Raw genomic sequence first — 10774 nt, 5'->3', positions numbered from 1 at the left:
CTCTCTTTCCCTCTCTGCTTCGTGCTCTAATGAAAAGATGATTTGTCTTACTCATCTCGAGTAAGCCGACCTTCAGCTCTCGACCATGTTATTTCCAGATAATAGAGATGAGGTGTGTTTGGAGCACAAGACCGAGGATTAACAAGCCTTGACTTTTTTTCCCCCCTCCCGTCTTTTGTTTTTTTTTTTGTTCCGTCTCCGTTGACCTTCTGAGGCTCGTCGGGGCTCACCCACGCAACGAGCTCATGTTCTCGGTAAAGGACGCGGGCTTTAAGACAGAAGGATAAATACGGTGAGGAGAAAGCGGTTCATTTGGGCCGTTATTTGACTAAATTATTAACAACACGGCGGATTGACTTTCACGGTGGTTGACGGGGACGTTTCTTTTTAGTCAAAAAGGTCACTGAAGGTGACGCCTCCGCGCCCTCGGCTGTAGACCCAAAAGTCCTGCGGAAACGCACTAGGTTTGGTTGCAGGGTGTTGAAGCTGTCAGAAAGCTGCTGGATGACAGCGTGGGACATGAGGAAAGGCAGCAGAGGAGGCAGCAGCAGCAAATATTGACTCCTGATACACGCGTGTGTTTACTTTAGCTCGCACCGGGACATGGAACCAAAGGGCGTCCACCTCTTCTGAGTCCGGTCTGTGAAACCACAGCGGAACAAATCCCTCCATTAGGCATATGAAAGTGTACAGGTACAGCTCTGATCTGTCTTCTGCAGGATTTCACAGGCTGTAAATTTATCCCAGGCACTGAATTATTCAGGCCTTCGGGCCACAGGTTCCCATGACGATGCCAGGCTGATCGCCCCGCATCCTGTCTCTGATTGCGGCTGGTTGGAAGGAGGACTGGGCTCTGGAGAGGGACTAGTCCAAGCACCCATTGTCTTCCTTCCACCTTATCATGCTTCCTTTCACCTTACCATCTTTCCTTTCTTTTATTTCAACATCTTTCCTTTCAGACCTCCTTCCTTTCATTCCTTCTTCTTGTTTTATCCTTCCATCTTTTCTTTCATCCATCCGTAGTTTCGTCTTGCCATTGTTTCTTCCATGCTTTCTTTCATTCTTAATTCCTTTCACCTTGCCATCTCTTCTTTTGCCATTTTTCCTTTCATCCTTCCATTTTTTTTTATCTTGCCATCCTTACTTTCAACCAATGCTCCTTTCTTTCCTCCTTAATGTTTTATCCTTCCATTCTTTCTTTCATCCTTACCAACTCCTGTATTTATGCTGAGATCTCTGCTAATACGAGTTTGGACAAGTTTGTATTTGGTTTTTCATAAATGTGTAGGAACCCAGTCCGACTGAAGGGACACTCTCTCTTCTTTAATTTAGGAAAACGAAGAGGAAGCTGATTCACCTCTGACCCAAAGCAGATCCCTGACCTTCTGAAGTGACCCACCCTTACTCCTCTTTGCCCAAAACTGCTCTCCGGTCATTCAAAGAGTCCAATGAGAGGGCAGCGGTCACTGTTTGGACCAGCAACAATAAATTTTACCTGGATGTTGAAACGGCAAACATTACATGGAATAATAGCCTTTTAGGAGAAAAACCCTAATACCGTTTCCAGGGAGACGGCCTAATCTTTAACTGTGGTAAAACATTAGCCAGTTTCTGAAGATGTTGGTTCTGTTCGAACAAGAGGAAGTTTATTTTGAGCCCTACCTTCAGGTGTTTAAACAGTGAGCAAGTACATTAATGAAAACAGGGGGAGATGAAACAAAACGTTACAAAAATTAGCATGTTTTTTTTTTTTTTTTTTTTTTTAAAGAGAGAAGCCATATTTTCAGAATAAAGTCTATATTTTTGTAGGAATATTAGAGAACTGGTGTTCTGAGATTTTATTATCCTTTACGCCGCCGGTGCTCATGGAGTTTCTATAAATAGTTACAATCAATCAATATTTGAACCCCCCTCCGAAAACGCTTAGAATTGCCTACCTTAATAATTTAAACACCAAATATACCTTGTTGCGCATCAATGTATGCACTTTGGAAACCGTTTTAGCACTACCGCAGAAGCTAACACCCGCAGAGTCCTTCCCTCCGCTCCTTCGGGCACAGCCAATCACCGTCAAGGAAAATGAATGGTGCTCCTTGATTGGCTACTTTGCAAATGCCATCAAATGGCGTGTGCAGTAGCATCATATGCAAGTTTTCACTCACTAACTACGGGTTGAATTGGTTTCAGTTAATTTCTTTTTCTTTTTTTTGTATTTAAACCAGAACATTTTTATTGTCTATGACAAATATCACAATGCAATGATTCGTTGTAGTTTTTGCCAGCAAGCGAAGACAACCCATGTTTAAGCCGACTAACCTACCTGTTCCTCTGAGAGGTGGAAGTGTGTTTCTCTGTGCAACAATTAAGGGTGACATCATTAACTTCAACAGAGCTCTGAGAAAAACAAACACATTAACGGAGCACACACACCTCAGGGACTCTGCAACCAGCTGCCTAATGGACCCAATAAAAACAACACGAAGGAATCTGACATACAAAGTGTTCCTTATTTGCCCTCACATCATCCGTCCGCAGCAGGGTTAGCTCAAATTAGCTTGTTGCAATGCGCGTTTTTGTGCTGTTATCTTGGCGCGTGAGTGTTACGACTGGCTCAGGGTCGTAACAAAAACATGAAACCATACCATGGTTAAAGTGAAATAAAGTAAATGTTTATTAACAAAAAACAACTATCAAAACAAAAGAAACTCAAAAGTGCAAAAGACGGGGAGCTGGGGCCTGGCAACTACCATTGCCTCTGCAGAATGGACGCTGAGGGCCACAGGCGACAAACCACCAACGACCAGCTACGAGCCACCCAGCGCCGCTGAAAGACGGAGACAGCCAGCTTTAAATATCCTGCACTCCAATCACCCGATCAGGCACACCTGCAAATGGGAGGAGCACAAAAAGGGACAACAAGACCAGCCTACAAGGCCCAGGGCTGTCACACCCCCACCCATAAAAAGCAGGTTCCTATAAGGAACCCTGCTCCTGCCTAACTCACCGTGCGTAAACAAACACAGCCACCATTTTCACCAGTCGTACTTAGCAAAGTAGATATGTAATGCCCAGGTTTTCTTCTCCCTACTCCACTTTCCAAACCAGCAACTGGTGCACTCAGAAGCTCTTTTAAGGACAAGAAAAGGAAATAAAGAGAAAAGAGCACAAAACAAACTACTAAACTGGAGCGCGAGATAACGCATCGGCTTTTATATTGCTTTTCCCTTTAATGTATTGAATATCCATGTTAAGACGCCCATGAATCAGAGCGCTGTCCAACTCATCTGTACCGCTGTCATTCCTCACAGGTGACACTGCGCTATCCGTGGTGCTGAAGGTCTCGCTGCCTCCATCAAGGCTGTTTACGGTACACACCGGGGCAACGCCATGAGGCTGAAATAAAACGTCATGAGCATAATATGCTTTTAACGTGTTAACATGACACAACTGGTTTTTCTTTCTCCGCTCTGGCATTGATATTAAATAGTTCTGGTCGGAAACCCTCTCCAGGACCGTATATGGACCAGAAAATTTAGCCTGAAAAGGAGAAGTCATGACTGGACACAAAGCTAACACTTGATCACCAGGCAGAAATGAGCGAACCTCAGCACGGCGATCAAACAGACTTTTCATTTTCCTCTGCGCTTCAGTCAGCCTCTCTTTAGCAAGATCCCGCGCCAGATACAAGCGTCTTCTGAAACCATTTACATAATCCAACAAGTTTGTCGGTGGAACGGATTCTTTAAGCCCGTGCGCTACCACAGCCAACGGACCCTTAACGTTGTGCGTAAAAACCAGTTCGTTTGGGCTAAACCCGGTGCTTTCCTGGGTTACCTCCCTGGCGGCCAGCATCAGCCACAGCAAACCTTCCTCCCAGTCGCCCGCCAGTTCTGTACAGTAAGCTCGCAGGAGAGACTTCAGAGACTGGTGGAAGCGCTCTAACGCCCCCTGACTCTCTGGATGATACGCTGTTGCTTTACTGTGTCGGATCCGTAACTGCTTCAAAACCTGACTGAACAAATGTGATGAAAAATTCGTTCCTTGGTCAGATTGTATGACTTTAGGGATGCCAAACACCGAAAAAACTGAGTGAGCGCACGTACAACTGACCTAGCAGTTATTGACCGTAATGGATAGGCTGCTGGATAACGTGTAGTTTGACATATCACAGTGAGCAGATATAATGACCCAGCCTTTGAGCGAGGTAACGGGCCAACGCAATCAATTATTAAGTGCTCAAACGGCTCAGATGCGGCAACAATTGGGCGTAATGGGAACGGTTTCAAAGTCTGATTGGGTTTAGCAATGAGCTGACAGACATGACACATCTTAATGTAAGACGATACGTCCTTTTTAATACGCGGCCAGAAAAAATGTCTGAGCACCCGGTCATACGTTTTACGTACACCAGAATGGCCAGACTCGTCATGAGCAACTTTGCACACTGCGGAGCGGAGTTTAATGGGAACCACTATTTGAAATACTGGCTCACCCACAATGTCAGCATGGGGTAACCATTTCCTCACCAACAACGAGTCCTGCAGGAAGTAGCCACATGCACCATCCGTGATTTCACTCAGCGGGCGCACCTGATCGAAGAGACTCTTAAGAGAAGCATCAGCTTGCTGCTCCGCCACGAACTCGCTGCGAGACAGAGACATGGGAAAACTGGACAATGGAAGAGTCATTTTTTTCACACATTTTTCCTCTTTCCCGCTCTGAGCACGAGTCATGGCTCGAGTAACTGCGCATGCGGTAAAAACATCCTGGAATTCCCTGTTATTCTCGTCAGTCTGAGAAATGACTCGTTTAATCGGCTCCGACTTAACAAGTCCATCCAACTGCACAGTCTCCGCCCACAAATGTGTCCCAGCTAAACCGTTACCTAAAATCACAGAGACTCCGTCAATCGGCAAAGCAGGGCGCACAGCCAACTGTGCGTCACCCGTAAATAGTTCACAGTCGAGATATACTTTATGTAGTGGAACAAACAAGACGTTTAATCCCATTCCTCGCATCGGAACACAGGCACCTGTCTCAGATTCAACCGAGAACGGCAAAACATCAGCTCTAATGAAAGAGTCAAACGCGCCAGTATCCCTAAAGATCTTAACTGGAACCTTCTCCGTGCTGTTTGGCAGTGACACATACCCATCACGAATAAAAGGCAGATAGGAGACGCCTACTTCAGAACGCTGAACGTTCTTCGCGTCCTTTAGATGATTCTGCACCGGTGCAGCCAAACCAACACCTTTAGGAGCAGTCTCAAACCTTTGCATTTCAGCTTTAAGCTGATAACAATCCGCCTTAATGTGTCCGCGTTTGTGACAATAATGACAAACCCGATCATCCCGAACAACCGGACTTTTAAATCGTCTGGCCTCATTTAGCTCAGCGACATCAACCCGATCAATGCGGTACTCGCTTCGCCCAAAAGATTGTCTGAAACCAACCTGATCTGAAAAATCCTTATGCGTCAGAACGTATTCGTCTGCCAACACTGCAGCTTCAGACACGGTCTTAGCTTTCTGCTCATTGATGTAAGTTGCTATGTTTTCCGGCAACCCGTTTTTAAACTCCTCCAGCAAAAGTAGATCGCGGAGCTGATCAAAGTTTTTTACCTCCTGTGCAGCGCACCACCGATCAAACAAAGCGGTTTTTACACGCCCAAATTCCGTGTAACTCTGATTGTCGGATTTTTTAAAGCGGCGAAATTTTTGTCTATATGCCTCGGGTACAAGTTCGTAAGCCTTTTCCACTGCACTCTTCACTTTATCATAATTTAAACTGTCACCAGGTGACATCGAGGCATAGGCTTCCTGTGCTTTACCCGTAAATACGCACTGCAAAAGCAACGGCCAAACATCCCTAGGCCACTTGAGTGTCTTAGCCACACGCTCAAACAAGACAAAATACTTGTCCACATCCGACTCTGAAAACGGTGGAATCAAACGAATGCATTTATTAATGTCAAACTGGGCCCCTGCCAGACCGCTGTCCTGATCAGCAGAACCGCGCGCTGAGTCGCGTTTCGCAACTGCCTCCAATTCCAGTTTGCGCATTTCAACTTGATGTTGCAGCTCCAAACGACGCATCTCCAATTCCAATTCCATTTTACGCACTTCAGGGTAAAACGGCCCAACTTCACCCTGCGTGTTTGGTGCGGGAGGTGGCAAAACCTCTTGCTCAACCAATGCGGCGTATAAACGTCCTTTAATAACCCCCTTTTTCTCTTGTTTAACCACAGGTATGTTAAAATGAGCAGCAATGGCTATGAGATCGTTTTTAGTAGTACTATTAAACTTCTCCAAAGAGGGATCAGCTACAAAACTTTCCAGGTCAAACTCCATTTTCAGGACGAAAATTAATCACGTCACAGAAAGAAAAAACGCCAGCTAAGCGCCCACAACAACGTGAAGTGAAAACAAATTGAAACAAGAGCACAATGGGTCCAAAATAACCATGTCCCCACTATACTTTACCTGCCTGCCAAGACTCACCTGATAAACTGATTCCTGGCTCTTCACGTGGATCGGCGGCGGGTTTATTAAGCACCAAACCAGTAAGAAATTAATCTTACGGACTGCCCCGAGATCACTGCTCGCACAGTGAACGCTAACCGCAAACCCCCACGACACTATCAAAATAAACAGGTGAAGTCTAAAGCGACAGCACCTCTTAGCCTAGCAGGAGACACAGTCACTAAAATAGAACCAACACTGATGCACAAGCTCAAAAACATTTCACTCACCTGCATATTGAACCAACCTACCAAATACGCCACAGCTGCCAAAGACAAGCCGGCCAAAAAGAAAACGTGTCACACCCAAATGGTGACGTCAGTGCTCACTCCTACAAACACGAAAAAAGATGAATGACAAAACATCACGCATTCAAACCATCAAGTTTACAAACTGTAGGAATTCTTGCTTTGGACGAGCCCCCATTTGTTACGACTGGCTCAGGGTCGTAACAAAAACATGAAACCATACCATGGTTAAAGTGAAATAAAGTAAATGTTTATTAACAAAAAACAACTATCAAAACAAAAGAAACTCAAAAGTGCAAAAGACGGGGAGCTGGGGCCTGGCAACTACCATTGCCTCTGCAGAATGGACGCTGAGGGCCACAGGCGACAAACCACCAACGACCAGCTACGAGCCACCCAGCGCCGCTGAAAGACGGAGACAGCCAGCTTTAAATATCCTGCACTCCAATCACCCGATCAGGCACACCTGCAAATGGGAGGAGCACAAAAAGGGACAACAAGACCAGCCTACAAGGCCCAGGGCTGTCACATGAGTCACTGGAAAGTTGAAAGATGTATTGAAATGTGGCATTCATGTGTAATGGAAAAGTGCAATACATTGTTCATATACTTCCAGTACAGCAGATGGCGAATGTGGCACTAATTTAACAAACTAAAAGGCATTTATGACGTTAGACGAAACTGCATCTTAATGATGTTTTTAATGCTTTTGGGTCATTTATTATGTTACTGGTAGCTACATGGTTCCCTTAATTCCCAGCTGCTCTCAGACAAACTGTGGTGCGTCCTCTCATCAATAAAACAAATTTACATATTTACATTAAGGACTGTTTCCAAGCTGTTTCGTTCTAAGACTTGAGATTTTAAAAAATAAAAAATTTCCAATTGCAATTTCTTTTTTATGAAAACTGCAACTATGCAAAATGTTAGTTTGGTTCCACAGCTTACTACACAACTAAAACGGTTCATTTTGCCCGTTGATTCTGGGAACTCAGTTGTTTTGGCGATTTTAGACTTCTGTGCTGTTTTTGACAGCTTACCTTAGTAGATGCTTCTTTTATGCTTTTAACTAGAGCCAAGCATATGGGGGGATTTTACTGCCATAAGTCGGGAGCACACATTTTCAGTCTAGATAGATGCATATCTATCTAAACAGATACGTAGCCACACAGGCACACGCACTAGAAGGAAACAAACGCACCCTCGACGAGGCTCCCAGCCTCCCACTGCCCAGTATTACACTTTGATTGATGTTCTATTGGCTGGAACGTTGCCAGGCGACCATACTTTTATGCTTTGAGAGAGAGCAGAACACAGTGAATATTTGAAAGAGAGCAACAGTTTTGAGTACAAGCATTACAAGTTTTAAGAACAAAGACAAGAAATCCTGCTTTCAGACTGAAAACGTGTGCTCTCGAATTATGGCAGTAAAATTCCCCCGTACAAGCATTTCATATTACATATATGCAGAAAGATCTGGCAAGCTTGCTATATTGCTCTACTTATTTCAATCAACCTCACTCTTGTTTTTAATGTTTTAATTGATCGCAAGTTTAATTTTATTGATTATTATATATATTTTTTGTTTATTCTAACTTGGTTGCACTAGTTTTATTTATTTTGAACTTTATAAAACAGTGGAATTTCTCTATCTTACCTGTACATACTGTATACTACAAATAATAAAATCCTGAAATATTCATGGTAGTTATCGTTTCTTTGGAGAACACTTTGCATGAATCTGGCTGATCTTTTAAATTTTTTTTCTTCATACTATACTGTATAATTAAATATTCAAATATTCAGAGCACCATGAGAAGTCTCCGTAGACAAGGGACAAGTCTGAAAACTAATCCTGAATGGCTGTAAGAAGTCAAACAATGTTACTGTAGGAAGCACAAATCTGAGCAGATTATTAAAACATTCATCAAAGGAAGCATCTAAATTTAGCTGTAAACCAATGAGCACCAGCAAACTCAATATTCCTACTTGAAGCCAAGAGGAGAGAAAACATTTCACTGGATTTGCCTCAGATCATGAGGTGTTTTTTTTTTTTTTTTAAAACAGCGGTCTGACTACCTAATTAACTTTTCCATAAAAAAGTCACTGTCTGTCCGTCTGTCCATTCGTCCTTCCAAATCCAAATGTCCTGCTCTCTCATTCGTTCTGCGGTGTCCCCATTCACTGCCAGGCCAGAAACTGATTAATCTCGTTCCGCTGATGATTTGTCACATGTAATGCAGCAGCAGAGGGTTTACTTTGGTGATGGTTCAGTCACAGTAATGTTCCTTAGGTGCCCTCTTATTGGCTGTTTGCTACTTTACTGCTTCATGTACTGATTCTGCCTTAGCTACTGTGAAGTCATGTGCGAGTTTCGACCTTTGACCTACGGTTTCCATGAGTGCGAGCACAACGGTTGTTCTAGTGCCATGATTTCACAGCCTTACATACTAGGTGGTAGATTTTCCCTTAAACCTCCTAAAATCTGTTTTAAAAGTGTTAAATAGAATTAAGTTTTTGCTCTTGAGTGGGTTTTTTCTTTCTATGCTGTTAGTGGAGGTAGCAGTGATGATCTGTGAATGTTTTTTTTAAATTTTTTTTTAGTTTGAGGCACCAGAACATCCACTGCAAAGTAAAGGTTTTGAAGAAGCCTAGTCAAAGTTTGGGCTTAAATCCAGCTGAAGTGCTGGGACATTAGATAAAACAGGGCATCAATGCAGGAAAAACCTCCCAACGTGACTAAATAATAACAATAGTAACAATAATAATAATAAAAAATAAAAAAAGTGCATATATTTGTTTAAAAAGTTGTATAAAAATATACAACTTCATATTTTTTCCCATTAAAATATTAAGTTGTAATTTGCATTTACTCCGGTTATCTTTGTGCAAGGTTAAAACTGGTTTAATTTTAAGCCATTTCTTGAAGAGGAAATCTGTTGGGGGACAAAATGCTTTTTAAGTAATGAGCAGTGGTTTTGATTTATTGTTAAAATAAATATAACAACGACTAAAAAACAAGCGAGCGCTTTTAAAAGCTTAGAGCTGCTTCTCCCTCCGACTTCATACAAGTCTTCTACTGCCGACTTATTGCAACCACAAATCATTTTCATTGCGGTTTTGCTGTTATTGTTGAACTTTGGCTGTGAGCTGCCTCTGACTAAACAGGTTTCCTCTGTGCTCACAAGTTTTTGTCATCCATCATGATGAGAACGCAGAAATACCAAAAACACAACCTCTGTAGACACAGCGCTCCCAGTCGTTTTACATCAAAGCTCGGGATAAACCGTGGCTGCATTCACACACACACACACACACACACACACACACACACACACACACACACACACACACACACACACGTTCAGAATCAGTCTGTCCCTGAGTGTGTGTGAGAGAGAGAATGCTATATATGACAGCTTTCATGTGACTTCGCTGTGATGCTTCAAATTCAAAGCTGAGGCAAACATCTTCAGGGATTCAGTGGTTTGTTTGTGGAGGAAATATGAAAAAGATCAAAGTTCCAGAAAGAAGCCAAAAGAGGAAGTTTTGTCATAAAAACATTGTGAAAAGATAATTGAAGGTTTATAGTTTAATAATACAGCCACGTTATTAAAATGATCTGCAACACAAATTAAAAAAAAAAAGTGGAATTTCAAACACTTATCTAAAAAAAGGGTTAAAAATGGAGAATCTTGTGCGAAGAGGAAGATCGATGAAGATAAAAAAAGAAGTTGGTTGTATGAATAGATAAAAAGAAGGAAAAAGCTATTCTGGCATATCATCCGTTTCCATCGGAGACAGCCACAGATAGCCTCATGCTCTCTCGACGTGAGCAAGTTGAAAGTCAGCAGATCTCCATTCTTGTCATTATCATTAGTCCAGGCTGCTGTGGAAGTTACTATGGTTCGCTGTGAGCTCACGGGCCGTTTGCGTACCACAAAGCCCCAAAGGTGTTCATTAGCTGGGGTCCCAGGGGCCACGGATGACGCCCGCTGAGGCTCT

This window comes from Poecilia reticulata, chromosome 18, assembly GCF_904066995.2.
Source record: "Poecilia reticulata chromosome 18, P_reticulata-male-v2, whole genome shotgun sequence".
In the NCBI taxonomy this organism is placed as follows: Eukaryota; Metazoa; Chordata; class Actinopteri; order Cyprinodontiformes; family Poeciliidae; genus Poecilia; species Poecilia reticulata.
Note: the sequence above shows the minus strand (reverse complement) of the source record.